This window comes from Melospiza georgiana, chromosome 8, assembly GCF_028018845.1.
Source record: "Melospiza georgiana isolate bMelGeo1 chromosome 8, bMelGeo1.pri, whole genome shotgun sequence".
In the NCBI taxonomy this organism is placed as follows: Eukaryota; Metazoa; Chordata; class Aves; order Passeriformes; family Passerellidae; genus Melospiza; species Melospiza georgiana.
The window spans coordinates 27,329,419-27,356,982 of NC_080437.1; the positions used below are offsets into that span (position 1 = coordinate 27,329,419).

The window sequence follows — 27,564 nt, forward strand, 5'->3', positions numbered from 1 at the left end:
TTTATTTCTTCCCTGAACAGATTTCTATCAAATGTGCACAAGGAAAGAGCATTTTGACAATTTGTACCCAGATAAAGTATCCTTGTGTGCTTGATGATCTCGACTGAGATCCAGAGTGTCTTTCATTTTGCATTTCTTAACTGATTATTCATACACTAAAGCTGCTTAGAATATGCAGTACTCAACAAGTAATAATTTATTTGACTCTTTGTTGCAACTGATTAACTTTTCTGTTAACAGCATAACTTCTTCTTTTGAGCCAGTCAAAAAAATGACAGTGGTTTTGAATGGATTTTTCTTGCATTACCCAAACAAACCAGAAATTTAAATATTGTGGCTATTAGACCTTTTAAAATTAGGCACCCTAATTAACAGAGCTAAACATGACTTAATTACTTAATGTAATTAACAGAATATCTATTACCTTTTTAGTTGCTAAGCTAAAAGGTTTTTACTCGAGTACAAGCTTTTGCTGTGCATGATGACCCTTTAAAGGCTTTTGGGACTCTGTCCAGCTGGCAGCTTGGCATTGCTGAGCAGATGTGGCTGCTCTCTGGAGAGCTGATCTCTCCTGCTTAGCTTTATTAATTCCTGACATTCATATTGATCTGTGGGTCCAAACAAAAGTAAAGAGTCTCAGGTGGAAGTGGCATAGTGTGTAGCTTCCTGTTGGTCTTTTCCTGCTATTTTCAGGATATATTTCGGTATTTTTAGTCTTAGCAGCTCTTATTTTTGTTGTATGTGCATGTGCATGTTTCACTGTTTCTTGGCTTCATACTCTGTTCTTGGTGATTCATAGAGCATCAAAATGCACAGAAATCATGTTCTCAGCACTTTGGAAGACCTCTCCAAATAATTCTGCATGCTGGTTGTTCACAGGAAGCAAGTGGGCGTGCTGGAAGAGCATTCAAGTTTCCCGAAAGTGCTCATGATCACTGAGGGACTGCTGTGCAGCTCCATTCTGAGAAGCATTCTTCACTTCTTCCAATTATTTAATAATTAAAATACTGAGGTTGGGAGGAAGTCCATTTTCCTGTAATAAGGACAGGTGGTGTTGAAAAAGCAGTTGAAAATGTGTGCTGGTGGACTGAAGTTTGGTTTTTCCTGAGATGTACTTTATATCCATAAAAAGCAAACAATAGTAAGTTTGACAAAAAAACTCAAATAGCAAGTGACAGATTTTTCTTAGTGTGGGGAGAGTTGTAGTCAGATGTTCTGTGCATGGAAAGTCTTTGTGGGTCACCCATCAGTGTATTATTATCACAGTAGTAAAATGAAGATTTTTTTCAAATGTTTATCAAATTCAAGAGGAAATTTGAGGAGTTTCTGAATAAGAAGAGTGTGACCAGAGTTGGCACGCTGGAGGCACTGATCACAGGTGGTTGCAGGCTGGTTCTGGAGGTCACAGTGGAGCATGCCAGTGGGCTGTGGATTTCCCCCCTGAACCACACTCTGTCACAAATAAACATGGTTTTTATGATTACTTGCAGCAAAGGCTCTGCACTAACACACACTGCTGACCTCATCCCAAGAAACACAGCACCAGCCAATTTCTGATAGAGCTCGTGAAAAACATTTGTTTAAATACTTACTGAAAACAGATGTTTGGGAGTTTTTTGGGGTATATTAAAGTCTTCTGAAAAAAATTTAAATCCTGTACTGTAATTATAGTAGCTGATAGTTTATACCTTTCCAATCCTTGGTCTCTGAGGCCATGCTTTGATAATTTCTCCAAGGGAAGCACTTGCTGGTCAGAAAGTGGATTCAGATTGAGACCACCCAATAGTCACAGAGTAGAAGTCACGGCAATATGTGTGTTTTCATTTAGTATAAACATTTTTAACTTAATGACTTCCTGTTTCTAAGGATGAGAATAATCTTGCCTAAAAAAGGAGGAGGAGGAATATTAAAACAGGAAACTTGCATGCATGACTGTCGTTTGCTAGCAAGCCTATAGGCTGATGCAAGCTTAGGAGAAAGCTCATGAGATGTTTTGATAATTGCAACTTGCAATTCCTAAGGTATTTGTCAAATAGTTATGGTTGTTTTCATACAAACATACAAACTTGTGCATTTTGCCAACAGAAATGGACCAAGTAACAAGAGTTTGTTGAATGGAACAGCAAGCGAGGGATGAGTTCATGTCGGGAAGACAGAAAGGGAGAATACAGACAGTGTTTTAAGTAGTGTCTTAATAAATGTTACACTGGATAGGAGTTCTGTTTAAGTAGGTAACAAGTCCCTGTTTATATTTTGAAACCTGTTCTGGACAGGCAGATATTGCTATAAAAGAGTAAAAAGAAAAGCTTAGCTAAAATCTCACAATTGGACTTGAATCATTTAAACATTCAACAAATTCAAGCTGAAAGTGTCTGTCCTAGTTTTGTTCACTTTCCTAACTGAATTTGATGTACAAGTTCTCAGTGTGACTGCCTTGAAAGTGCCTGTTTTTTTCCTGAGTTTGGCAGTTTCAGCAAGTGGAAAAAATTGAGTTGCAGAGATAGGTAAAGGCTTGTGTAAGTTGGCTGAGGTGCACATACTCAGGGAATCTTACAATTCTGTAGTATTGTTTTATTTTAGACCTGGGTGTGGATTAATTCTGCTGGCCTTCAATGTGCATCTCATGCAGTCTTGCATCGCCATTTAATGGAGTGTTCTGGTTGATCAGCACATGTTCCCTTCCCTCCTTTAAAGCAATTTTTGTTGAAGGGATCCAGGTGTGTGCAATAAAGGCTTTAGCCTAAGCTGAGGATCTTGTTAGAAATGCAGCTACTGAGAGGTGACTTTAAAGTTCTGCATTTATTTTCCTGTATTGTTACTTTCATAGATTTTCTTCATACCTTAAAACTAATAAAACCACAACATGAAATTTAGTATCTTGTGTTTTATCTGTAAGTGGCAAAAGGTGCTGGAAAGCAAAGCTGGGTGGCAAGTGAAGACTGCTGCACCCTACAGACTTTCTTGTTGCACTTGGACCTTTCAGTCACTGTTAGCCATAGTCACCACTGAAATTCCTAATTTTTAATTTCCAGCCTCAATTCCTTAAGCTGTGGAACTGTTGCATTAAAAGCCTAATCTCCCTTTACTAACATTGTCATGAAATAAGGTTTTACGCTTGTTGAAATTTGTCTTAACAGCATGGGCAGTGGTGCAATGAATTTTTTAGTACCAGGCAAAGAGGACAGCAGTGGTTTCCACTGCCTCCCTGGCATGTCCAACCTGGGCATTCACATCTATTCAGTTTTAGCCCTTCCTTTGGTAGGTCACTTGCTTTCTGCATGGTTGGCTCGCTGTGTTAGGGAGAAGCAGGCTGAAATGCAGAAAATCCTACCTCCTAAACATGCCTGGAGTGTGTGCTAGGACTCATTTCCACAGCAGGGATTTGGAGGTTGGCTGCTTGCTCTGGGTATGCCTTTCTTCCTCTCTCCTAAGCTGGTATGTGCTCCTCAGCACAGGAGCTTTTGAGTACAGCCACACTTTGTGGATGTTTTGGATACAAAACCAATCACACTTTGCTTGAATGGAAGTAAAGCATCAAACAAGGGTTTTTTGCTTTTAGTGTTTCTAGCAGGGCAGTAAGAGGCAGCGTCCTTCTGTTTGGAGAAATACAATTCATCTCTCTTGGAATAACTCACAGAGTATGTTTGGTAAGGAAAGGCTTTGAGATTCAAAAGGGAAAAAATACTTCATTATATATATTTTTTTATATATATATATATAAATCCCACTGAATACAGAAGGGTAATCTTAAGAAAGTGTGTTCTTGCCAAAGACAAGATCAAAGTTACTTGATGTTTCCACATTGTGTTTACAGCTAAAACCATTGTTCTGATTTGCATTCAGAATGATGCATGTGACAGGCCATTATCTGGATTATTCAGTGTGTATAATTAGGCATTTCATTTCTTTTCATTTCAGAGTATCTGTGCAGATTTTAAAAATTTGAAGTAAAAATTATCTCTGTGCTTTGATACAGCATTTGCATAATTAATTTGAGAGGTTGGTCAGAAGGATTTATTTTGAAGCTTTTGTGCCTAAAATAGGTTCCATTGATTTATGGACAGAGATGAGTATTGATGTGTGTTCTGCAGTGGAATAGCATAGTGGAAATAATACCCCAGCCTGGGGCAATGTATTTGGGATTTCAGGGCTGGGTGTCACCTCTGGCCATCAGGCAAACAGTTTTAGAAGTAGACTCTTGACACTGAGGTTTTGAGGCGCATTGATGTTTTCCTTCTGAAAAGGAAAGCTGAGCAAAAAGAATTGTCACTGCCCAAATTGACCCAGCAAACCAAGGAGAGTTCCCTCTCAGGTTGAAATTAGCCTCACTCAAACACCAGTGTTGAAGCTGCTTTAGAAACATTCTATTTTCAATTCACCATCTAGTTTTCACTGAATGTAGAGGGGACCTGGATTTATATTGAAATGTGAGTTTAAGATAATTTAAAAAAAACAAACAACAAACCCTGTGTATACTCAGAGAGAAATTGTGTTGTGAGAATGATGGATAACAAGAGTTGTTTTCCTTCTTGCAAACAGGTACACGTGTGCACCCTCTGTTGCTAAGCAGTGAGTTATGTGGCTGGTTGATAGGAGGAATGTTTCATTTCAGAGTGCACCACAAACCTCAGAACTTTTAAATTCTCCAAGGAATTCTGATTATTTTGGCCTGGAGGATCTCATCATCTGGAGTTCTCTGGTGTAGCTGCCCTTCTTGCCTGTCTGCATCCTGAGTGCAATCCCTGCACACGGGGTGCAGCCCCAGCTGGGAGAGCATCCAGAGCATCCCTGTGCCATCAGGTTGGAGGGATGCTCCCCAAAGCCCAGTGCTCATCACAGCAGGGAAACCTGCTTGGCATTCGTGGTGTGGAAACCTCTCTTGAAAATCAGCACCTTTTATCTGACCCACTTGGAGTTCTTGGACAGAAAAGTTTTCTGCCTCACTAGTTAAAGATTTGTTTTTCCTCTGAAAGAGGAACCATGAGATGTGGGCAGTCAGATTTTCTAAAAGTCACAGCAGAGCCTGTGCATGCCTGAAGGAGCAGACTATATTCAGTGCCAGCTGTATTATTTTTAGTGTCTCTTTCTGCACTGCAGTTGGGAGGAGTAGGCTGGCAGTGGCTGTGAGCTGCTGTGCATCCTGCTTACACCTCTGTGCTCTCCTCAAAGGGATGAGTGCCTCACCAGTGAGCCTGCCACTTAAATTGCTGGTTCAGGATGCCAAAGGTCCAATCCTTAATCAGTTTGGAGTTTTGCTTCATGTGCCTTCTGCAGCTGATGCTGTGTTTGCTACAGAAGCAGCACAAACACAGAAATTTTGTCCCTTGGATTCTGCCCTGTTTCCTTAGAAACTAATTTCATACCATAGCTGCAGACTGAGCATCAAGTCACTTTTTGTTCTCTCTGTTAGAAAGATGTAAAACCAAATTGAGGCAGACTAAGTGCAAATGTATTACTCCTCACTTCTTGGCAGATTCTTCTCTTCTTTGCAGCAAATATTCTCCTACTAATAATTTTTCAACTTGGATGCTCTAGAGAACAGGGCCCATTAGGCTGTGATTGCTATTCCTTTGATTAAAGCTGTGAGGAGTTGTCACTGCTGGAAGTAAACCTTATTTTTAGTAGTTTGCATAAAATGTTCAGCTTGTGTCTCAAGAAAAAGAAGTTCAGGGTTGCCTGAATGTTTACTGTCCATGTCTTCAAAAAGAAAAAAATATTGCAAATTTGGGGGAAAATTTGAACAGTTTGAAATGGAGGGGGAGAAGTCCTTTTTAGTAGAGGTATTGCTCAAATGATAACAGATTTCCTGGGGTTTTGTTTCTGGTAAAGTAATTTGGCTGTGCTTCCCTAAAGCAGAGATATGCTGCATCTTCACAGCACTTCAGCTACTTTCAATCACAAACTCTTTATTTGCTCTGCTGGTCTTTTGAGTTTTGGAGTTGAGGAGGGAAAAAACTGGGAAGGGACAATGTTGAATCATTCTAGAAACTGACATCTTTAAAAGAAAGCAAGCAGAATGTGGTCATGTTTGGGTGAGTTATTTCAGTAGTTAGTTTTTCATGTGGGCATATTCATTACATTTTTAATGCATTGTTACCGCTCTGCTGTATATTTCTCTAATGAACTTACTGTGGCTGTGGTGTGCAGCCTACCATACATCTGTAATTGAACTTCTACTCCTTGGTATTCCAGAAGAGCTGCTGAAGAGACAAGATACTCGACATGATCATGAAAAGTCATTATGCCACTGAAGGGTCACTTTGTTGCACTAAATTCAGAGGTTCAGCTTGAAAATAAACAACAGTAGGTTGTTCTCTTTAAGCAAACACCCCTCTAGAAATGTGTTTTTCTTCCTAGTAAGTATTTTCTAATTTATGTTACATTGCTATTTTTCCCTTATACAGGTATTAAATTAGTTCATTAAACTGAATTAATATTTGAAATTAGTCAGATGTTTGGGTCAGGCATCAAAAAGCATTGGAGCTCTTCACTTCCTAGTTAAAAAGCTGAATGTCAAGCATCACTCATTGCTTTCATTAATTTTCTGTGTAACTAAGACACCAATCTGGCTTTCATTTAAACTTGATGCAGATTTCTGGTGCATGTCAACTGGAGCAGAGTAAATCTGCAAAATAGCTTTTAATGATAAGCTGTAGTTATAGACTACCTTTGATCAAAAGAGATAGTGTGCCCTGAAAAACAGGGTTATAAAATACTAAAAGGCAGACTTATACTGCAGCTCAGATAAAATAAAAAATAGGTGGGGTTTAAGGACATGTGGTTGAAAGTAAAACCAGTTTGAAGCAGTTTCTTGTCTTCTGCAATTTGTGCTTTTTCTTCAAGTTTCCTCAGCACACTGGATCAGCAGTGTTGGGAGAGGGGTCACAGCACTGATAGTTTGATGAAAATGCAATTTTAAAAAATTGTGTGCTCCTCTGTCCTGTAGGAGCCAAGATGCAGCAGTCACTGCCAGAGGGAGGAATACCATTAAAATGGATACAAGTTCAAAAGTAAATGTTTGTCCATGTTCCTCTTAAAATTTGTCTCTGATCTTAGTTTGGCAATAGTTCATTTTATTTGCAAAGCTGTCACTTTTACTGTCTAAATAAACACTTTGGTACAATTGCTTCTATCCTAATCCATCATTCATGAACTTTCATGCTGTTTGTAAGGGCTTTTGTGAAGAGAGGGTGAAAACTGAGGGGAAAAATAGTAACTTCTATTTTTAATTTTTTTTTAAAGGCAGCACTAGGAAATTATAAGCAAAGAAGTTGTATGACATCAGTAGAGCTCATGAGGGAAATTGAGTGAGATCCCCAGAGAGATCAGTCATTTTTTTTGAAAAAAATAAGAACTTAAAAGATAACTGTGGAGACAAGACAGAAAGATAGTAAGGAGATTTTCTTCGTTCATGAGCAAGTTTGACTTTCTTCTTAGTAATGTAAATACAGTCCAGATGGCTGGAAAGTACAAGATGCTCCCAGGGGTTAGGGTGGAGGTTGGCTGAATTAAGCTTTGCAGAAGTCAAAAGTGAACAAGTGAGATACAGAGTTTAAAAAAATAAAACTGTAGTTGGTTTTGATCCTTTCTCGGGTTTGGGGGCTGAATTGACTGTTTCATGAACATAATTAAGTAAAAGAATATAAGAGGCAATGTTTCTGTTCATAATGTCATTATGAAGTAGGGCAAATACTGATGAAAAACTATTTTTCTTTCACCAGTGGAGTTGGTCAGTTTGTAAACAAATCATAACCTCAACTTCCAAATACAGCTTGTTCTAATAAATAAGGGGCTTGGTCTTTCAGAGAGGAGGAAAAGTGTTTCAAGACCTTCATGTACATTATTAGCTTTGCAGCAATAATTTGGTGTCATGGATCCACCTATGGCTTTATCCAAAAGTTAATGCTGGAAGAAAATAATATCATACATTTGAAGTTTATGTTGTGAAACATCTGATCATCTGTTGTCAAGCCAAGATTCCTTGTGGTGGTTTTGTCCTGCCTTGATGCAGCTGGGCTAATTGCCCCACTAATCACCATGGGGAGTGTGGGGAAAATCCTCTCCAGCCCCCTCAAACTTCAGCTGCAGGTCTTCACTTTTATTTCCACCATTCTCTTCCCGTTTTCAGGCACAGTATGAGAGGAGGTTTGTCAGCCTCAGACAGAGCTGCCCGGTGCCATTAACCCTGCTGGGAATGCTCAGAAGTAATGTTGCTGCAGTAGAGTCAGAGTAACACTCCAGCTGCAGAGCTGAAAGACAAAACTCTATGTGAGTGCAGGTTAAGAGGTGCTGTGGGCTTGATGGCTTGCAAAATAAAACCAAAATAGCATTAAAGGAAAAGGTGAGAATAGAAAGGAATCAGTGTCTGCTCAGGTGGTTGAAGCATCAATTTAGCAAGAATCCCTTCTTAGTAAAAACATCTTTAATGGACATTTTTAGCATTGACATGACAAAGGCAGCTTGCAAAAAGAATTGCTGAGAAATTAAACATAGGGTAAGAATGTGCTAGGTCTTGCTTTTACTTCATGGGAGAAAACACATGGAAAGAGTCCATATGAATCTTGCCTTGCTTTGTACCCTTAGGCAGACCACTACTGCTATACCAGTGTTTTAAGTGTGAATATTTAAGTGAGAAGGGAGTCTCAAAGTACCTGCACATACCTGAGCGAGCTGGGAAGTTGGTTTTGTTTCCTTGTGTGGGAATGGAACCCAAGGGAGCAGAAGTCTTGCTCCATGAAGTGCCCGTTCCTTTCTTGAAGCTTTGAGGCTGTGTTGGGTCCCTTGGGCAGAGCAGGAGGTAGATGGTCTGTGTACAGCACCAAGAAGTTGCTTCCAGTTGAGCATTTGAGGTGGTGGCCAGCACAAAGTGTCTGGGCAGCTCTCATGCCAGGAGTTCACAGGGCAGGGGAAGAGGAGGAATGGGCTGGTGGTGCTGAAAACAGAATCAGAGGTAGCATGACAGAAGGGACTTGCAGGGGGTGCAGGGTAGGATTTCTTACAACCATTAGTAGTCTTGGTGTTCTGGAAGGGGTATGTATTGGTAGGAGTGGGATCCTGCAGACCACAAGGAAGGAATGATCGGAGCAGATGGTTTCTGGTGAGAAAGCAAAAGCAGCTTTGGAAATGACCATTATACATTTGTAGGTGGGGGCAGAGGACAGAAGTGAGACTGCAGTAAAAGCTAATGGGTTGAAGTTAACACTGAGAGATTGGTAGAAAATGAGAGATTTTGTCTCAGGGAGAAGAAAGCAGGAAACCTGTGTTAACAAAAGGTGAGAAAGGAGTCATGCCAGGCCTTCACATTTTCTTTTCTTTTTATAAAGGAACGTAAGGTAGTTTTTCTTTCAGGAGAGACTTAAAATATGAGAAGTCTGAATACAAGAATATATGTGGAGTGAGACAAAAAGGAAGCAAAGAGGGGGGAAAAAAAGGTTCGGGAGCATTAAATAGCAGCTGAAAAATGCTAGGTGTCTTTTTCTTCACAATTGCCCAAACCTTGGACATGGCTTGAAAATTATTTTACTTAAGTGGATTTGGTGTATTTTCGTTTTTTGTAAGGCAGGCTAAAGGAGCACTGTCTGCCTCCTCTAGACAGGCATTTTGGAGCTGCAGTTAGCACTTGTGTTTTGTCTGGCTTGACACAGCCATTACTGGAGGAGATGCAGTGTATTCCAGTATATTAACACACACCTTCTCTCATGCCAGTCTCAGCAGGGACCTCATTCATTTGAAGGGAGCAAGGGGAGCAGAAGTACATAATGCAGAAACTACGTCCCTGAGGCCAGTTAGAAGGTCTATTGCAAAACTGTACCCAGCAGTCAGATAAGGCCATTCAGATGATTTCTGACAGTGTCATTTCCCATTGCTTAGGCTGTATTTACGTGAAAACTTAGTAGTGCAGTACTTAAAATACCCCACCTGAAACTGATTTTATTCTTGCTGAGAAGCAGTCATTAAGACAGATACCAGACAGCAACTCTATTCTTTACAACATCAAACTGTTAGCACTGGACCTTTGTTAGTGGGGTTTATCAGATGACAAAGGTAAAATTAAATAGTCAATATTAATATAAACAGTAACCCATAAGGTAAGTTATAGTAAGTTAGAATTAACCCATAAGGTAAGTTAGAATTAACACCTTTGTTTTCAAATGTATTTATTTCAGCCAGAAGTCATAATTAAAGCTTTTCAGTTACTCTTCAATAGCTTTAATTTGTAATATTTTTCTAAAACCAGTCTCTGCTTCCTTATCAGCACCAAAGCTTCTAGTGATTGTAGTGCTAATTCAACTTGAGTATGAATGTTACATAAATCTTGCCTAGTAGTTTCTTGCCATTCTGAACATGCGTCTTGGTGCAGTGACTGTAGGAAAAATTAGAAATGAACTGTGCATTTTAATGAAAACCAGCAAATAATTTCTTGCATCACTTGGTATTACTATGTTCTAATTATGGTGATCATGGTGTGCTGTAAGTGCTGCCTTGCTTTACAGTCTGCAGAGTCTGGGTAGTACTCTAGCAACACCAGGGAGATTAAATTGAAAAGGTTTTGGTGCATATTTTTTTCTTAGGATGTTGACAGCAATAAAAATAAAAGATAGGTTTTGAGTTCTCTTCTAAATCTCAGCACACTTTGATGTATCAGCTGAAGTGGGGTTTTGTTATCTAGTTAAGATTAAAAACTGGAAAAATAAGTTTTACTCTACTATTATAATTAAACCAAGCTGTTTCTTTGTATAATTTATGTTTAGAGCTTCAGAATGGTCCAAACAGGAGGGGAGGTTTCACATGTTTGTAGCATCAGAAAAGATTAATTCTCCAAGACACAGTGTGCTGTGATGAATGGTCAGCTTTTGAGAGTTGAGTGGGCATCCCTTTGAAAGAAAACATCAAGAGATGCAGTAATTTAAATAAAGCCTAACTTGAAAATTTTAGCTACTGGTTTAGCAACTCCTGGTAAATGGTTTTGTATGTGAAAATATTATGGGATGTAGTGGCTATTTTATCATTGAAGATCTATGGAAGTGCAGTACTGACATGTTTCATTTATGATGGTGACCTCTTCCTCTGTGGAGCCATTGGAACCAGTGTGTTGTCAAAGCCTCGTGGCCCTGGTTGGGACACTAGAGCCATATTCATTCTCCTTTTAGAAGAGCATGGACGATTTTCCTGTGTTCCCTCTTGAAAGGGGAATTCCAAAATTTGAAATCCTGTAAGAGTGGTTTCCTTGACTACAAGAATAATAATCTCTCTGCCATGGATTGTAAACACTTCCACACTAGCAAAGTCTTTTTATGTCTCTATCTGAAGTTAAGACATTTGTCTGTCTTTTCTACCATCCAAAATTCTTGACTTGTTTGGCAAACTAACTCCATAAAGCTTTGTCTTTCACTGGCTTTGTTTGTTTTGGTTTTTCCTTTTGAAAACAATTTGGTCTCTTTGTAGCACATTCCAGTTTTGTTCTCCTTTCATGACTTGTTCCTCTTGCTTTCCTTCAGCCTGAATTGAGAGAATTAAGTGCAGTTGTAGCTCTGATTAAAATCTTGCCTTAATTGAGTTGCAAATTTGCAATGACATGTATTGGTCAGGGTGCTGATGTAGCACCTTTCCCATTCATAGTGCCTTCCTGAATTCTGACAATAATGTATTTCCAGTTGCCTGTGTTCATTTATCCTATATTTCTCCCTTCGCAGCATGAAGTTCAGCACAGAGTGTAAATTGCTTTCTCCATGATAGTGACTTGTTAATTATCTGTCAGGAAAATTAGGTCTCTTTGTAAGTCCTGTCTTGCCTTTCCCTTGAGGCACTTGCTCCCTCTGGTACTTGCTCTCCTTGTGCAGTTTCTGGTAGAATGTCAGTTCTGAGCACCATTTCTGTACAGGTACACAAACATTTCCAGCTTCCTTTGGAGGGATTCATTATGTCAATTGACATTGCTCAAATAATCCTAAATGAAGAAGGTAGTGAGGAAATCTATCCATTAGATTTATATGGGATGTCTTCTAAGGTACAAAGAGTAGCATTGCTTTTCCTTTCACTAACTCAGTTGAGTATCAGCCCACGTTTTTGTGCCTCATCTGCCTTTCTGTCAGGGAATGCTGTGGGAATGTGTCTTGTTACTGATATGCTGAATTAAGGTTGGGGATAGGGGTCTGTTTTGGGTTGACAGGGATGCTAACAGTATTTGAGGGAAATTCAACAAATAAGTAGAAGATTGCAGTTTTGTTAATCAAAGGTGCAAAATAATTAGGCAGAAATTCTCTCTGGAGCCCCTAGGAAATATGTTTTTGTCAAGTTTCTCAGGTGCTGATTTATAGTAAAGATGTCTTGTGGCCCTGGTATGACAGTTCTGTATTCTATTATATCATCTGTTTTGTATGCTGAGTGCTGAGAATGGAAAAGATGGAAACATGGTTAGATTGTCAGTTGTTTCCAATGAAGAATCTCTGTTTGGTGGAACTGTTTGCATTCCTGTGGTCAGCAGTATAAGGAAATACCATGTTATGAAAAATTCCCAATTGTTTCCTTAAGGGCTCTTAGAGTTGCACAATCTTTTGATGGCAATCTTTTGTTTGTTAGAAAAAAAAAAGAAAGAACTTAGTTGCCAGCTCTTCAGTTTGGAACTCAAAATTCTCTTAAATATTTACTAAAGTTTTGCTTTTATACTCAAGGTTTGGATTCAAACCAGAAGCGTATTTTCCTAATGCACACCGATCAGCCATTATAATATGAGTAGCTGAGGAAGATTATCATTTCATTCCAGGGCATGTTTCTTTGGGGTATCCCAACAGTTCCTGGACTATCCATCATTGTGATTACTCATAGTTTCTGGATGCAGCTCTAAAACATTACTTCTCTGAGAGACACAGAGGTAGCTCTCAAGTAACCAAGTGGCTTTTGCACTTTAATTCTCAAGATAAATGGTATTTCTGACACAAAAATTCTTTTGTCCTACAGGCTGAAGCCCACATTTAGCATTTAATTTGCACTTGCATTTTCAATATCCTGTTAGGATTTGTGTAGTATGTCTGATTTCTGACATATGCAGCTATTCAAATGTATTGAAAATTTTTCCAAAGCTGTTCATGTTCAATATCTATCTCACTGCTGTCATCTCTTAGTTAAAATCCATTTCTCCTCCCAGTTTATTCATCCAAGAATGTATATTGCTGTTTTCCCTGATCTGAGAGGTGACTCTGAGTTTGTTCTTTAATGTGTGACTGTTACTCTATTGGAAAAAGGCTCTAGAGCACACCACAACATCACTCCTTCCCAGATTTTCTTTTTCCCATTCTTGCTATGATCTGCGTCCTTTGTTATTGATTATATAATTTTATTTTGGGCATGGAGGCATTTAACTGATGAACAAGAGCTGAGAATGTGACCTAAACAATGGAAAGTGCAGTGAAGACATTTCCTGACCAGTGCCTGTGTCAAAGTTTCTTGCTTATACTCCAGGAGTGGGTAGAATGGGGGATGAAGGACCCTGATGGATTAAGCAGAGGGAATTGTCATGGCACTGAATGGCAGCGTAGTTTGATAATTGTCACATATTTTTGTTGTTGTTTTAATAATGAGAATTTTGAAGTGGGTAGGGATGAATAGCTTGTGAAAGTGCATTGAGTGGTAATAGGGAGAAGGGATGTGAAGTAGAAGAAAAAGATTGTTACAAAGAGCTTGTGACAAAGGACGGGAAGAAGTTTGCTCAATAGCATTTTACGTTTGCAGTGTCACAGTTTCTGGCTTTGTCGTGCAGTACCCCATTCTGTTGAGAGCTGTAGGATCTCCAGCCTGTGCGGTGGCCAGAGGTGGGGACAGAGCTGGGCAAGCTGCCCATTGCTGTCCTGGGGCTGTGCTGGGCAGGAGCAGGGCCGTGACACACTCGGGAGACTGAAGTGGTGTCCAGCGCCTCAGATATGGGCACCTCTGTGTTCTGCAAACCACTGCTACTAGACCTGAAGCTGGAAAATTGGAAAGACTGAAATTTTCCTGTCTGAGAGTGGTCTGTCAATGCCCTCTGGAAACAGTAGCTGCTAGCCTGGAAGAGAGTCTCTTCTTGCTTGTGACGGCTGCGCTTAAAATAACACATCAGGATCTTGCGTAAAAATAGAGTTCCCTTATCTCTAACAGTGTGAAGTAGATGAAAAATAAACTGCACTCATGCCAAGAATAAACAGTCACGTTAGAGTGTTTAAATTCCTGATGCTGTGGAGTACTCACGCTCTAGCATGGCATTTTGGTGCCAATGAATCTCTTCTACTTTCCCAGTCACTGCCATTGCTTTGTGTGCTCTGCCAGGGAGCAGTTGACAGGGCAGAAAAATGAGCAAATATGCCCAAGCACCACAGAGAGCACCTAGGTAGAGAATTCTGTCCCCTAAATCTCCCCTACATCTGTATTCCTGTCAGGTCTAAAAGTAGATGAAATAGTCTTGTGGCTGTTTACCTGTATTACACCTGTAATACTCTGTATAAGTGCATTGTTCATTGCTAAATCCAAACTTTCTGAGTAAGGCATTGACTTTATATAAGTAAATAATTCAGAGAAAATAGACAATTTGAGCAATACCAAGATGCAACAACATGTTATTTTTACTTCTCTTGGAATTTTATTTTTTGCTTTAGAGTAGCTTTCAATTATAGTGTCTTCCAGTAATTTTGTATAATTCTACTTGCATTATTTTTGTGCACATTGGTTTTTTTGAAAGTCAGTTCTTTACTCCTGAAATTCATAGAGCACGTTGAATAATCCAGCTTTTAGTGCTGATGGGAAATGGGATAACCAGGCTGCTGAAGTGTTGAAACTGGTGAAGTATTTGTAGTGTGATATGCTGAGAAAACCTAAGCAGTAGTGCTTGAGGAGAGAATGGTTGAAAGAGTCTGTTGCAACCTGATGAATTCAAATAGGGTAACAAGTTGGTGAGAGGTACCAGCCTTGCCTCATGGTAGGCTGAGCCCAGTGTTTTCACAATGCATAAAATGTCTAATTTGCAATGTACAGATCTTAGAAAATGTAGCATATGTTTTGTATGCATGCAGGAAAGGAAGGAGTCTGGCCCCTGTCCCCAGGAAATAACTTTTTTTTTCTTGGTGGAATGGCTGAGGGAAAAAGGAAGGTGCTAGAAATAATTTGTCAGGTTTGACTCAAGATAACTTTTGCTCAAAGCCTGTGATGACAGAAGATGATAGAAGTTAACAATTGCTATTTTATTTACTCCTTTTACATTAATGTTAGAAGGTGAATGCAGGAGGAAAACCCATTCCTGCTCGGGGGTGGGAAAGGGTCAGAGCAGGGCGGTTGTTCCTGTCGGAGCTCTGGGCACTGGTAGTGTTCAAAGGGAGGTGTTGTGTTCCTGTGCTCTGCTCCTGCCCCACCTCAGCCCTGCTCTGGGGTTCAGCTTCCTCAGGGCTGCCAGAGCAGTTGTGGATTGTGGCTGTTATGCTCTGCTTTAAAAATGCAGCAGGTAGTCTGGATTTTGTGAGTTGTAACCTGAGATTTCCAGCTAGGCACTCTTAAATGAGACTTCCCTTTGAGATTTTGTTGTATGAAAAATGCATTATGTGATAACAAACTAAAATTTAATTCAGTGAAAAATTCTGAAAAGGGGTTCAAGATGCTAAATATACAGTATACAGTATATTCCAGTTATGTTGAGAAGCCTACCACAAGTCAGTCATGTCTTTTTTCTCTTTTCCAGGTCAACTGTATTACTAGAGAGGAGGAGAGCTGTGGAAAAACTCAAGGTACCTAAAACATTTTACTGCCTGAATTCTTGCTGTGTTCTAGCGTAACAATATTAAGGGGGAAGAGGGAACTGAATCAGTGAACTGCCACTTTTAAAATGTTTTCATTAAAAACCACAGACAAAAACCCCCATCACAATAATCTCATTAATGTTGTGCAAAGTACTTTGTGGGATGAAGTTTTACCTTAGCTTTGGTGTGTGTACAAGAGTCTGAACAAAGCTGCATAATACTTGCTGTAAATACATAATAGATCTGCACAGTCATAAGGGTATTGAGGTGTCCTGCAAGTTCCAGTCCCACTGAGGTGGATATTCCCTTTTTGTACAGTGGGGTACAGGCACCAGCTGACGATAAATATCATCAAAGATGAATGAGTATGGTGATTGCAGCTTTGACTTTCTTCAGGGCAATTAGCAGACTTAGCCAACAGCAGTTAACTGCTCCTAAAGATGTACAGCTAAATATGTACAGCTCTAAAGATGCAAAAGGAGTGGTATGAAGATGGCAGAACCCGACAGCAGCCTGGATTCCACAAGCTGAACTGGGGATTCTTTTATACATTTTTTAGACACTTCTGTTAATATCTTACAAGTGTATCTGTGGTATAGATAACATATATTGTGTTGTAGTCTTTATAATAATAGGCAGCAAACACTCTTGCAGTGGAATATTTTAGGGATTTGAGTGCCTAATCTCTTATCTGAAGTATTTTTTTGTCTAGCGCTCTTTTATCTAGCTCCCCAGGTCTTTATTAAAATAAGACAGCGTTATAACTTGCATTTTCATGTCTGTTATGTAACTAAAAGACTATATTAAAATAATCCTGTTGCTAGCACTTGGATAGGGTTCTTTTGAAAGATTTTTCTTAGTTGGAGAAAGTTTTTCTCCTTTCTTTGCTGTGAAGTATTATCTGTGAGATGTTACATGTACCTTGCAAATGGAACGCTATGAGGCAGAAGTAAGAAAGAAGTCAAAATATTATCACTTCATAAAAATGGAAAGACAATGGCTTTTGGTAATAAAAGCTGATTTTATACTTCTGTGCACTTCAAACTGAGAGGAGCTGAGCTGCCTTCTTCCACTAAGAGTGCACCACCTTGTTACTTGTGAGTAGTGATGTAGTGACCTCTGGTCCTTTCTGTCCTGTGGATGCTAAGTTTGTGTTGTTTGTAGCTGTGTTGGTTGCTTGTGCCACACGTGCAAAAGCAGTTTGCTACAGATGAGAGTAGAGTTTATATGGAATTAATTTCTCAAATTTCTACTATAAATACAGCTTTCAGAGATGAGTTACATTGAGTCTTTGTGATTGATGGAAAAAATAATGGACATTTTCTTTTTGTTTGAAGAGTGTGAGAATTTAAAAGGGCAGTGCAACTTATGGTCCTGGTAAAAACAAAATGTGTTCAGTTCTTGACCTGCTGGTGGTAGTTATGCTTACATTGCACATGCTACAAAAGTACTCATGTCTGTTATTTAGACAGAATTGAAAATGCAGGAGAGCAAAACCTGTCTGCTGTCCAAGAGCAAAAACAACAGTGTTGTTGTCACTGATGTGTTCATCAATAATACCCTTCATTTCAAGAAACTGGATAACGTCTTGATCCTTTCACTTTTGCTTTAAGATGATTCAGATCATTGGTTCCACCTTGAAACTGAGGCCTTCTGTGATGCTTGGGGTATTTAAAATACAAGATGTTTTCCTGGGATCTTGGGAGAGTGCTAGACATGGAGCCCCAGTGTGGCTGCATTCCCTGCAGTGTTGGACTGGCTTCTGCAGGCTCCTGGTAAGATGAGAAGCTGGCAAAAGGCATAAAAAGGAATTAATGTGTAGCTGGAAAAAAGATACAAGGGACTCTTAGACATTTTATCTGGCGTCTCCAGTGCTGAAGGAGAGGTTTCTATCTCTTTGCTCATTTTAGACAAGGGATTTTACTCTTGACGTTTTTTTGCCCCACACTGTGCAGAACCTGTCAAATCCTTTTCCTGACACTTTCTCCCCCATCAGTCCCTCAAAAAGACTTCAAAAGAGATTTTACCCAATTGCAAAAGGAACCAGGCATGGCCTTTCTAACTCACCCTGCATTTGAAGCATTGATAAGTAACATGTGGCTGGCTCCAAACTGCTGACTTTCCCAGCCATTTAAAAAAACACAGAGTATGGTTTTAAAAGAAACTACAGGATTGTTCTCCCTTCTTTGCAATTGCCTTTGTGTAATGCGCCCCAAGAGGTTTGATTCTTTTCTGTCTGAAGCAGTGAGAATTCACTACTGTCTTTCTGATTAACACATATTGAAAAGAAATGTCAAATTTTAAAAACTTTTCCATATGGAATGTGTTTCTTTATTCATAATCTGTGTCATGCTCTTTAAGTTGTAACTTTCTTTTATTTAATGCCTTTGGATCATCACTATTTGGAGGTGCCCTAGCAGAAAGAAAAATATTATTTTTAGAACTTGATATTGAGTAAGAGGAGCCTGGAATAAAAATCTACTGTCTTGCATAATTGTTTAAAGCTGCTATGGAGTTTGGCAAAGGTAGAGACTGACAGTTCTTTTCCATAAAATGTGGTTGGGGCTTCATGTTTAAAGACAGGGTATGCCTGAGGACAGCCCTGATCCTTTTAATAAGAGTTAAGCTCATTTGAAAGGCGAGGCTGAAGATGAAGAAGAATGTAACCTGGGGAGTTTTGAGCTTATTCAATAACTCCAATCTGATGCATCTCATTATAATGATGGGAGAATGTGGTAAAACAATGGCCTTTTTATTTCCTGCTCTAAGGAACAATCTAAATGTAAACTGTACAAAAATACAGTAAGATGCAAGACTAAAGGGAATCTGTCTTCCAGTCTATCACCTGAATTGATTTTTCTTTTAAAAATAATAATAAAACCCCAAGCCCTTCCTGAAATACAGACAATGTAGCTGTATCACCCATAACCATTTCACTTGGTCAAATAAGACTCAACATTGTCTCTTACCTGTTGGGAAAGCTGCACTCTCTCCATGGTTTGTGTGAGGAGAGCTCAGATCCTGAGCTATTGAAACGTTCAAAGGGTTTGTTGGGGCTGTTTTTGAAAACATCTCACAGAACTCTTAAGATTCAGCAAGTGCTAAAGTTGATATTTCTTTTTTAAGGTCTCTCTCTCTCTCTTGGATATGAAGCATATTTCCAAGCTGCAGGTGGCATTACTCATTTAGACTGTTAAAATCCCCTTGCACATAGGACTGAGGAAGAGGTCAAGGTAGGGCAGAGCAGGACAGTTGCCAAAGTATTTTTGCATGTTACAGCGGGGAGTTGACTAAACCTTCTGTCTGTGCCCTGCTGCAGTGTCAGCCTTTAGTGTCCCATTCCTGCCACCTGCACACACCCTGTGTTCCAGCTCTGCTGAAGGTCATGTTCCTAACTAGGCTGCTGTGGTGTTGATGGTTTTGAGCCCCTGGGCTTTCTAATCCTTGAGAGAGGTTAGATGTGTCTGTGGGACTATTTTAAGCATGCTCTTGAGTGCTTTCCTCCCACCCTGCCCAGCATCTTTCAACATTCCCTCTCCATTCTCCAAACAGCCCTCACCCTTCCAGCCCATCAGGGAGGAATTGGGATGAACATTGGCTCAAAATCCCTTCAGGCATGATGCTTCCTAGGGTCAAGCAAGGGAAAGTGTTTAATAAGTGTTTACTCCTGAATGTATTCATGCAGATATGGAAAGATTATGTTCTCCATCTTCTGTCTCAGCTACCAGCCCTGATGGAACAATATTTAATCATCCCAAAAGTCTGGGGTCCTCTGGTTAAATGTAAATTTATTGGCCCCTCTGAGCCCCATTGTCAGTGAACTTCCTGATTTTGGTCAGTTTTTTAATTGGTGCTGTTTAAGTTGCCCAGATGTGGCTCTTCAAATGTCAGTGACTGTAGATAATCCTGTCTGCATGAATGATGAAACAGAATATGTGACACAAGTATATTTCTGCCTTAAATGCCTGTTTCCAGTAAAAAGAAGTTGTCTTGCAGTCTGATAACAAGGACAAAATTAAACACAAATTTGGGTTTATGCACATTTCATACAATTATGTAATCTGATGCTTTTTTTCTCTAGAGAATCAATTTAAAGCTTTTTTTATTCCTAGTGTGAGAAGTTTCAATGCATAGAAGTCTGAGTCTTTGCTTTTATCTGATTAAATATTTGTAGTTGCAGACAGTAATATTTGTTCATGCTGTTTCTGCAATCTGTGTTTTTCTTGTTCAGATTGAAAGGTAACCACATTAATTGTGAAGAGGATTTGCATTTAAAGTCCTGCATTGGTTGGACTTTTCTTTCCTGTTGAGATGAAGAAACTCTCTGGAACTCAGTTCCTGTTTACTTGGCTGTCTCAACCTTGTCCTGTATGGATGTGACAATGGTGTTTTATCTCCTCCACTTCTCCAGCTTTCCCTGCTGCTGGTAGTGCTCATGCTGAACTGAGCTGTTCACTGTGACCAGTTCACCAAAGCACTGGAGCTCTGCCCAGATACTCATAACAAATGAAATAAAATGTGGGATATATATTGTGCAAGTTAAAGTAATCAAAGAGAATTAAAAAAAAAAAAAAACAAAAGGAGATCATGTTCAACATTTCTGTAGTTGTTGCCTTTCTCCTGAAAAAACACTTGCTTTGTGTGTAACTCCTGTTGCTTTTAGTACATATGTGAAAGAGCTATGGGGTTGTTGGTTGTGTTTTTAATCATTATTTTAAAAGCACGATAATTTTCAGCATAGATTGTTGTTACAAAACAGAACCTGGTTTTCTGTAACCTCAGCACCAAGTGATGATTGTCCTCTCTCAAAAGAGCCAAACCTAAAGTTTCTCTGGCATAAGCAGACTAAATTTGAGCACTTGTACTGCTTCTCTCACTGTGATGGAAAGCTGGCGTAGCTTAGAAGTTGAGGATGAGGAAGATTAATAAGTAAAACAGGAAGACATCACCCTAGGATACTTCCAGAATTGCTGCTTCTTGGATGATCCAAAGCAGTAAGGAAGGCTTATCCAAATTCCTGCAGCCTTTTAAATGCGAATTGGGTGCTTGAAGCAAAGATCCCATTTCCTCCTCGGGCATGCTGCTAATCCCTGAGTTTGTGCAGAATTTCTGTAGCTGTTACTTCTGCTGAGGATTTAGGAAAAAGACATTCAGGCTTTCCAAGACAGCACAGCTTTCGAAGGCTTTATTTCACTTTTGTTAAAATCCTGAATTGTTGGTGCTGCTTTTTTTTTTCCCCCTTTTGTCTTTTGTTTTTTGTTCCCCTTGAGTGCCTGGAACATGTTGAAGAGTGTTGGATTGCTCTTTGCCATTTTCCCTTTCCGAGGTCCCTTTCATGGAAACAGTTTGCTGGCAGCAGATAAGTGTCTGTATCTCATTCCCAGTCAAATTCCTCAGTCCATGTGATAAAGAGTTCCATGGGAGGCAGGAGGAGGAAGAGGACAGCATTCATATGAAGTCTGATTTCAGAAGGGGCAGAGGAGCTTTCTGGGCACCTCCAGAAGGAATTGTAAGGAGTTGCTGGGCATGGGAGAGAGGCACTGGAGCTCTGGCGTTCACCACACACAAACATTTCCAGCTGACACAAGAAGGCTGTTAAAAGTTAGTGATACAGATTGTTTTATCACATCCTGTTAATTATAAATTAATGAAGAACAGCTCTGCAAAGAGGAGCTGATGTAACTCTTCAGTTGCTTGTGACATGGTGATCAGATTTTCAGCTCTTTCTCTATGATGATGGAATTAAAGCTGGAAATGATATTCAAAGTTGCAGACTGGTATATTTTAAGTGATCAGGCTTATAACTGCAGGAGAACAGATCTACCTTAATATTGTTTCCAAAAGATAAACTCATTCTATTTTGCTAGCATTATAGCTATTAATGAAATGCCTTTAATTGTGTCTCTCTACATCTACCACATTGTACGTAATTTTTTTTAATTGCTCCTTGGCGTAAGAATAAATCTGTTCCTGATGACTTAAAACTGCTGAATCTTTGTAAAGCTTAAAAAACCCAAACATGGCTAGATGCGTATTAGCTCACCATTGTTTGTTTACTGTGGAGATTGTTGGATTTTATCAGGTCTGGCTTTATTAATCAGCTGTGTAGAGTGAATGAGGAATATGTGTTTTAAAACTGGATTTTTTTTTCTAAAGTAGTTATAAACCTTGAAACTCTCCCACTCATTACCAATTTAACTTCAGCAGCAGCCTGTGGGTTTGTGATTTTTCCCCCCTTCACTTATTGAGCTGTATTTAGAGATTATAACATCCTTAGCAAATGTTGATATTTAGAAAGTCGGTTTTTTGTTTCCCCTCTGCTGAAGCTGGATTTGTAAAACTTCTTGACAATTCAGTTGCAGTAACATGAAGTTTTTCTCTGTCTGCTAATGACCAATGACTCTTCATGGATAAGAGTCTGTTAAATGTGGAAGTAAGTTTAAGGCTTGGTTTTGTTGTGTGTCAGGTTAAAACAAACTCAGTCAAGTTCTTTGCAGCTGATGCTCCCTTAATTCTGCTGCTCCTGCAGAGCTTAGGCTGCTAACTGAGACTTGCCAACACTCAAGTCTCTGCTGGTTATCAGGGTGGAGTGCTAGGAGCTGTGATTTGTGGTGTGTCATCTTAGGCTGAGGGGAGTCTTGGTTGAAGGGGAATGGGGTAAAAAAAATCGCTAACAAACCATGAAAGTCTGATTCTTTTATGCTCCACATTCAGGAACAGTTATTGCCCAGGGTCTACACCTTAACATAGAAATAAGGAGGGTTTCATGTCAAGAAGTTCAGTTTGAAGCTTATCTATACCATTAATTGGAGTAACCTATAATTATCTTAATTCTAAATTCAATTTTATCACGTTTTTTGGACTAACAGTAGTGCAGCTACAGAAATTGGTGAGTGAGTTGCTGAATGAAATGTGTTTATTCTCCATGGAAATGGAGCACTTACACTTCACATAGGCTGTTACTTTAGATTGAGTTAATTCTTCTAATAAACTGAAGCAGTCAATCCCTCAAATATTGCAATTAAACAATGATAAAACAAATTCATCTGCGTTCTGTTTGCAGTGTTTGTGTATGTGTTCTTAAAAAAAATTTTTGAAAAATTGTAACACACAATACAAATAGGGTTACACTACATTGAACATCGCCTTGATGTTTGGGGCAGCAACCTGCTACCATGAAGGTATGGAAGGAAGCAATTTTGTGTTTCCAAAGCCTGTTGGGTACAAGCCTGAAGCTTGTTGAAGGCAATGACTTCAGAAAGCACCAGTGTTGCTCTCAGTACGTTTGTGTCTGGGATAGCAGAGCTGTTCTTCCCTGGCTCCCAGGAATGTGTTTGTCTGATTCAAGTTCAGGGGTCTGAGCAGTGCAATTTCCCTGCCAGCCTCCTGCCTGTGCTAGTCATAAAAATGAACATGCTTGTTATAAGGAGGTTAAAGTCTGCATGTAGTAAACTGGCTTTTAAAAGAATGAATGAGAAGTTGGATAAAATATATACCCATCTACTGAAGACTTCAAACTTTTTGTTGTTGCTACTTTTTATTTTTAAGAGGCAAGGAGGGGTTTATAGCAGGGTTTAGGAATCTCTTAGCAACAAGGAACCATCTTTCAAAAGTTGAAGTTTTTGCTGAAGAAAATAGAAGGGGGGAAAAAGACTCTCTCACAAATTAAATTTTAAAGTATAATAAGTCTGGCCAAAAGATATTCTGAGAAACAATTTGCTAAAGATACCAGAGCCAGCAATAAATCCTTTAAATTGAATCATTTCAAGTACATCAGGAATGAACATCCTGCCAGACAGACTGGAGAGCTGATAGATGACTGAAGTACAGAAGAAATACATGGTGAACATAGGGCACAGTAAAAAAGCTAAATGGTTTTTATCCAAGATTTTTTCCTGAGAGATTTTAGGGCAGAAACTTCACTTTGCAGGTCATATTTTGAGAATTGGTCTCAAATTGAAATGTTTGTTTAAAAGATTTTTAGAACATAGAAAAACAATGTGTCAAATTGCCAGGAGTAGATACCATTTACCCAAGAGAGCTTACAGTAACCACCAGTGACAACACTGATCTGGCAACTGTGATCTGTTGCTTAAAATGGCTGTGAGATCAGAGCAGGAAGATAGACAAACACAATTTCAATGTATTAAAAGCATTCCAGGAATAGCCAGGGTACCACAGACCTGCAGGTCTGTACAGGCAAGTTGGTGTGTTTCATTAGGAACAACGACCACAGAATTGGTAAACACATGGGCAAATGCGTGGGCAAGAACTTATCTCAGGATTTGAGGGAAGTGCTCATGTGCATTTCAGACAGATGGCCTTTAACCTTAGGGTGGGACATGCAGTTATTTAGGTCTTGTTTTCCTCCTCTTCAGCTTGCAGAGTTGAAGTTGCTGTTGGTGTGAAATGCAAAAAAACCCCAATCATTTGCTCTGTAATTGTATAACTTTTTGAAAAATGTACTTGCTTAACAGCCAGGAACAGAATACTATACGATAATGCAACTTTGTGATAAATTAGATGGACCTCAATAAATAACTGGATTATATGAAACAATGGACTGAAATTAACTGTGTTGCCTCAAGAACACTTAATGACACATATGTAATAAAAATCTTTGACTGCTGATGTACGTTAATTTAGATGTGAATGTTTGTTTAATATCGGTCAGGTTCTGACCACAAGATGTAGGTGAAGCTCACTTTGTGGTATGTGTGGCATTGTTTGTAAGCAGACTCCTATGAAATCTGCCAAGTCTGAATTTTCTCCTGTCTTTGTATGTGATTGGTCCACATCACACTGAATGTTTCTGACTCTTTCTTACAATACTGATAACACACATTTCTTGGTAAGAAGATAAAAAATAAATAAGGTAAAGTGTCATATTGGCATCGTACCAGGCTTTAGGAAAAAAATATTTTTTGGACTAAAAGCAGCTTCAAGCTTTTTCACGGCTAGAGCTCTTTAAGGTACTTAAAGATGGTGAAATAGCTTTCAAGTGAAACAGATTTACTAGAGCAGCGCTCTTCAGCATCTGTCAGCTTCATACCAGCTTTGTACCAAAGAATTACAAAATGACCGAAGGTTACCAGAAAGATAAAGTTACTTCCATGGAAATATTTTCTTTCACCAAATCTCTCCTTTAGGCTTTGGGAGTATACACTGTAGATAAAATTACGCTATTCTCTTTGAAGTATAAAACATGAAGTTTGCACCATTACTATTTTGCACATTGTGTCATATGGAAGAAAGCATATGTTTGTAGGTGGGTACTGATAAGCTTCTATGATTTAGAAAAGTATTCAAAAATCCTCTCATCTTCACCATAACTTAGTGTTGCATGTTTGTCATGCATCATGCCAATTCACCCCTGGCTCATCTAACTATCATGTAAGGAGGAGAGCATAAATCAGCTTTTACAAAATACATTTCAGTGCAGTGCATTCAATACATTTCACTGCAATAAACTCTTTATTGCCATGAATGCAGCAAGGTGCTTGTAGAGGGCTGATGGATGCGAGGGGTTTGTTGTTGCCTTTGCTCTACTTTCAGCATGAACCATTAAAGGATTTCTGCTATAAAGGAGTGCTTTGTTTATTTACATGTCATGCTAACACTGAGATGTAGCAACTGTATTATCGCACTGATGTCAAGAAGTGTGAGTTGTGCAGTGCAATTACTAACTTTTTGGCTCATTTTTCTTTCTTTGAGATGCACATTAGCTTCAAGCACTTACTGAGAATGAGAGATAAAGCTTTGTTATTACTTTAAAAATCATTTATGGAACTTGTTAAATACTATTTCCTATTAAGCTTGTTTGCTTTTTCATAGTCTTCACAGGTGAACATTTTTGTAATCCATAATTTTTTTTTAATTATTTTTCCAAAAATTTTGTTTTGATTGCAAACCAAATAAAATGTATCTGCTAGCTTTCCTCTGTTCCTCTTTCCTTCACTTTTCCTTCTGTTCTATTCCCTACATGTTGAGATTTTATTCCTTCTTATTTTTTGAGGAATTAGTAATATATTTTTACTTAACGATTTCTATATTGGCAGCTCTTGCACTTGGTATTCTGAAACCTTGTTTGTGCCTGGTCACAGTTTCTCACAGCATATTTTAGTCTACACTCACACTGTTGCCAGATCTTGGGATGTGATTGGCACTGAGTTTCTCATTTTATGCTGTGTTGTATCTCACTGCTGAGAATTAGTCTGTAATATGTGGTATTGACTTGGGCAATGTAAAAAAAGACCTCTGGTTGTGAGGTGAATAGAAAAGCATATTACCCGTTGTGCACGTGAATTGCAAGAATTTAATGAATTGGTTTTATATCTGCCACTTGGATTTTTTCCCCCTGGGCTAATAAAATAGTTAGGTGATCTCTTACATTACTGATAACACACATTCATTCTGCCTTGCCTGTAGCTTGTCAGTGTTTCAGAGCAGCACGTGCCTTGCATAACTCGAGATCTCTGCAATATCAGTGCCTGCTTGTGGATTGTGTGCCTCTGTTGGAACTGCTCTAAGTCTATGGCACAGCCAATGAAGTCCAGATAATTACTCACTTCATGCCAGAGAGAGCTTAGTTAGACAGTGAATTCAAGTGCTATGTAATTATCTGAAGTTAGGCAGAAAGAATTGTACTCTAGGACCTAATGGTTTCACAAATACACATGCTGAACGTGAAGATGTTAAATTTCAGTGCTCAGTAGATAATATAGATGATAAATGAAAACTGTTACTTTAGGCCTTAAGAATTTTTCTTTCAAACTGGGAACTTTTAGACATTGAGCAACTTTGTTCCTGATTCACATCTCGGAGAGAGAACTTAAGTCATCCCAAGTGACTCACAAATTATTTAACTGTGAAGTATGAACTTCTCTTGCAAGTTCAGATGGTGCTATTTATCCTTGACTATTATGTGATGTAAGCATTTCTAGGCACAATCAAACAACTTCCACATTTCAATAATTATTCCAGCAAATGGGATATATGTTCATATTCAGCCTCAGTAAAACAATTTGCATGTATTACAGCTGGACATGAAAATTAGGGACTTTCTAAACCCCTTTTACATTCTTTTGGTGTGAAATATTTTGCTATGTATCAATTCTGAGAGGTGTGCACACCTAAACCTCACTACTACTCATCTGTAAGTCTGGTTTGGGACATAAGTGGTATGAGGCTTGGAACCCTCTCTGCATCTGAATTTTAGCCTTGGTGACTAAAATTTATCTCCAGCTTGAAGCATCATGCCTAAATTTAAATGGTAAATCCTTACAAGCCAAAGAATTGTGGTTTATTTCTGGGACAGATATTTCATGCTTTTAAAGAGTACATAGATCTTGGATAGGTTTGCTTCACAAGAGAGAATTTTGCTCTGAAGAAGTAGGAAACAGAAGAGATTAGTCAGTGAAGAGTTTTGTTTAGTTAGCCAGTTGGCATATGTGCACTTGCAAGATTCGCTTGAATGATTTCTATTTGTAGTGCTCAGCTGAGGTCTACTGATGCAGTGAAACTTACTGTTATCACTTTCAGCATCTATCAGTATTTTCACAGCCTTCTATCAAAATATTGCTGAAAACTGAGCCTGAGAAACAAATTTGAAATCAATAACTAACACCCATTCTAGTTACTGTGGCTGGGGGAGGAGGAATTTTTAAGCTACATAATTTTTTAAGGCATCTGCAGCTCTATCACCATTCCTTTCTTTACTGAGATATCTTCCATTTTGAGGTAAGTTTAAAAAACCCTTTAATCCTTCTGGGATTTTTAAAGACTTCCCCATATTCTGCTGTTTAAAAAT

The 27,564-nt window shown here is 38.9% G+C and overlaps 1 protein-coding gene across 2 annotated transcripts in view; it reads left to right on the plus strand.

Annotated features, from left to right (window-relative positions):
* Positions 1 to 27,564, plus strand: part of ADD3 (adducin 3) — a 92,065-nt gene that overhangs the window by 17,511 nt on the left and 46,990 nt on the right. For both annotated transcript variants that reach the window (XM_058029143.1, XM_058029145.1), the window contains exon 2: positions 15,698 to 15,743. The gene's annotated coding sequence lies outside the window, so the exon portion shown is untranslated. The remainder of the gene's footprint in view (positions 1 to 15,697; positions 15,744 to 27,564) is intronic.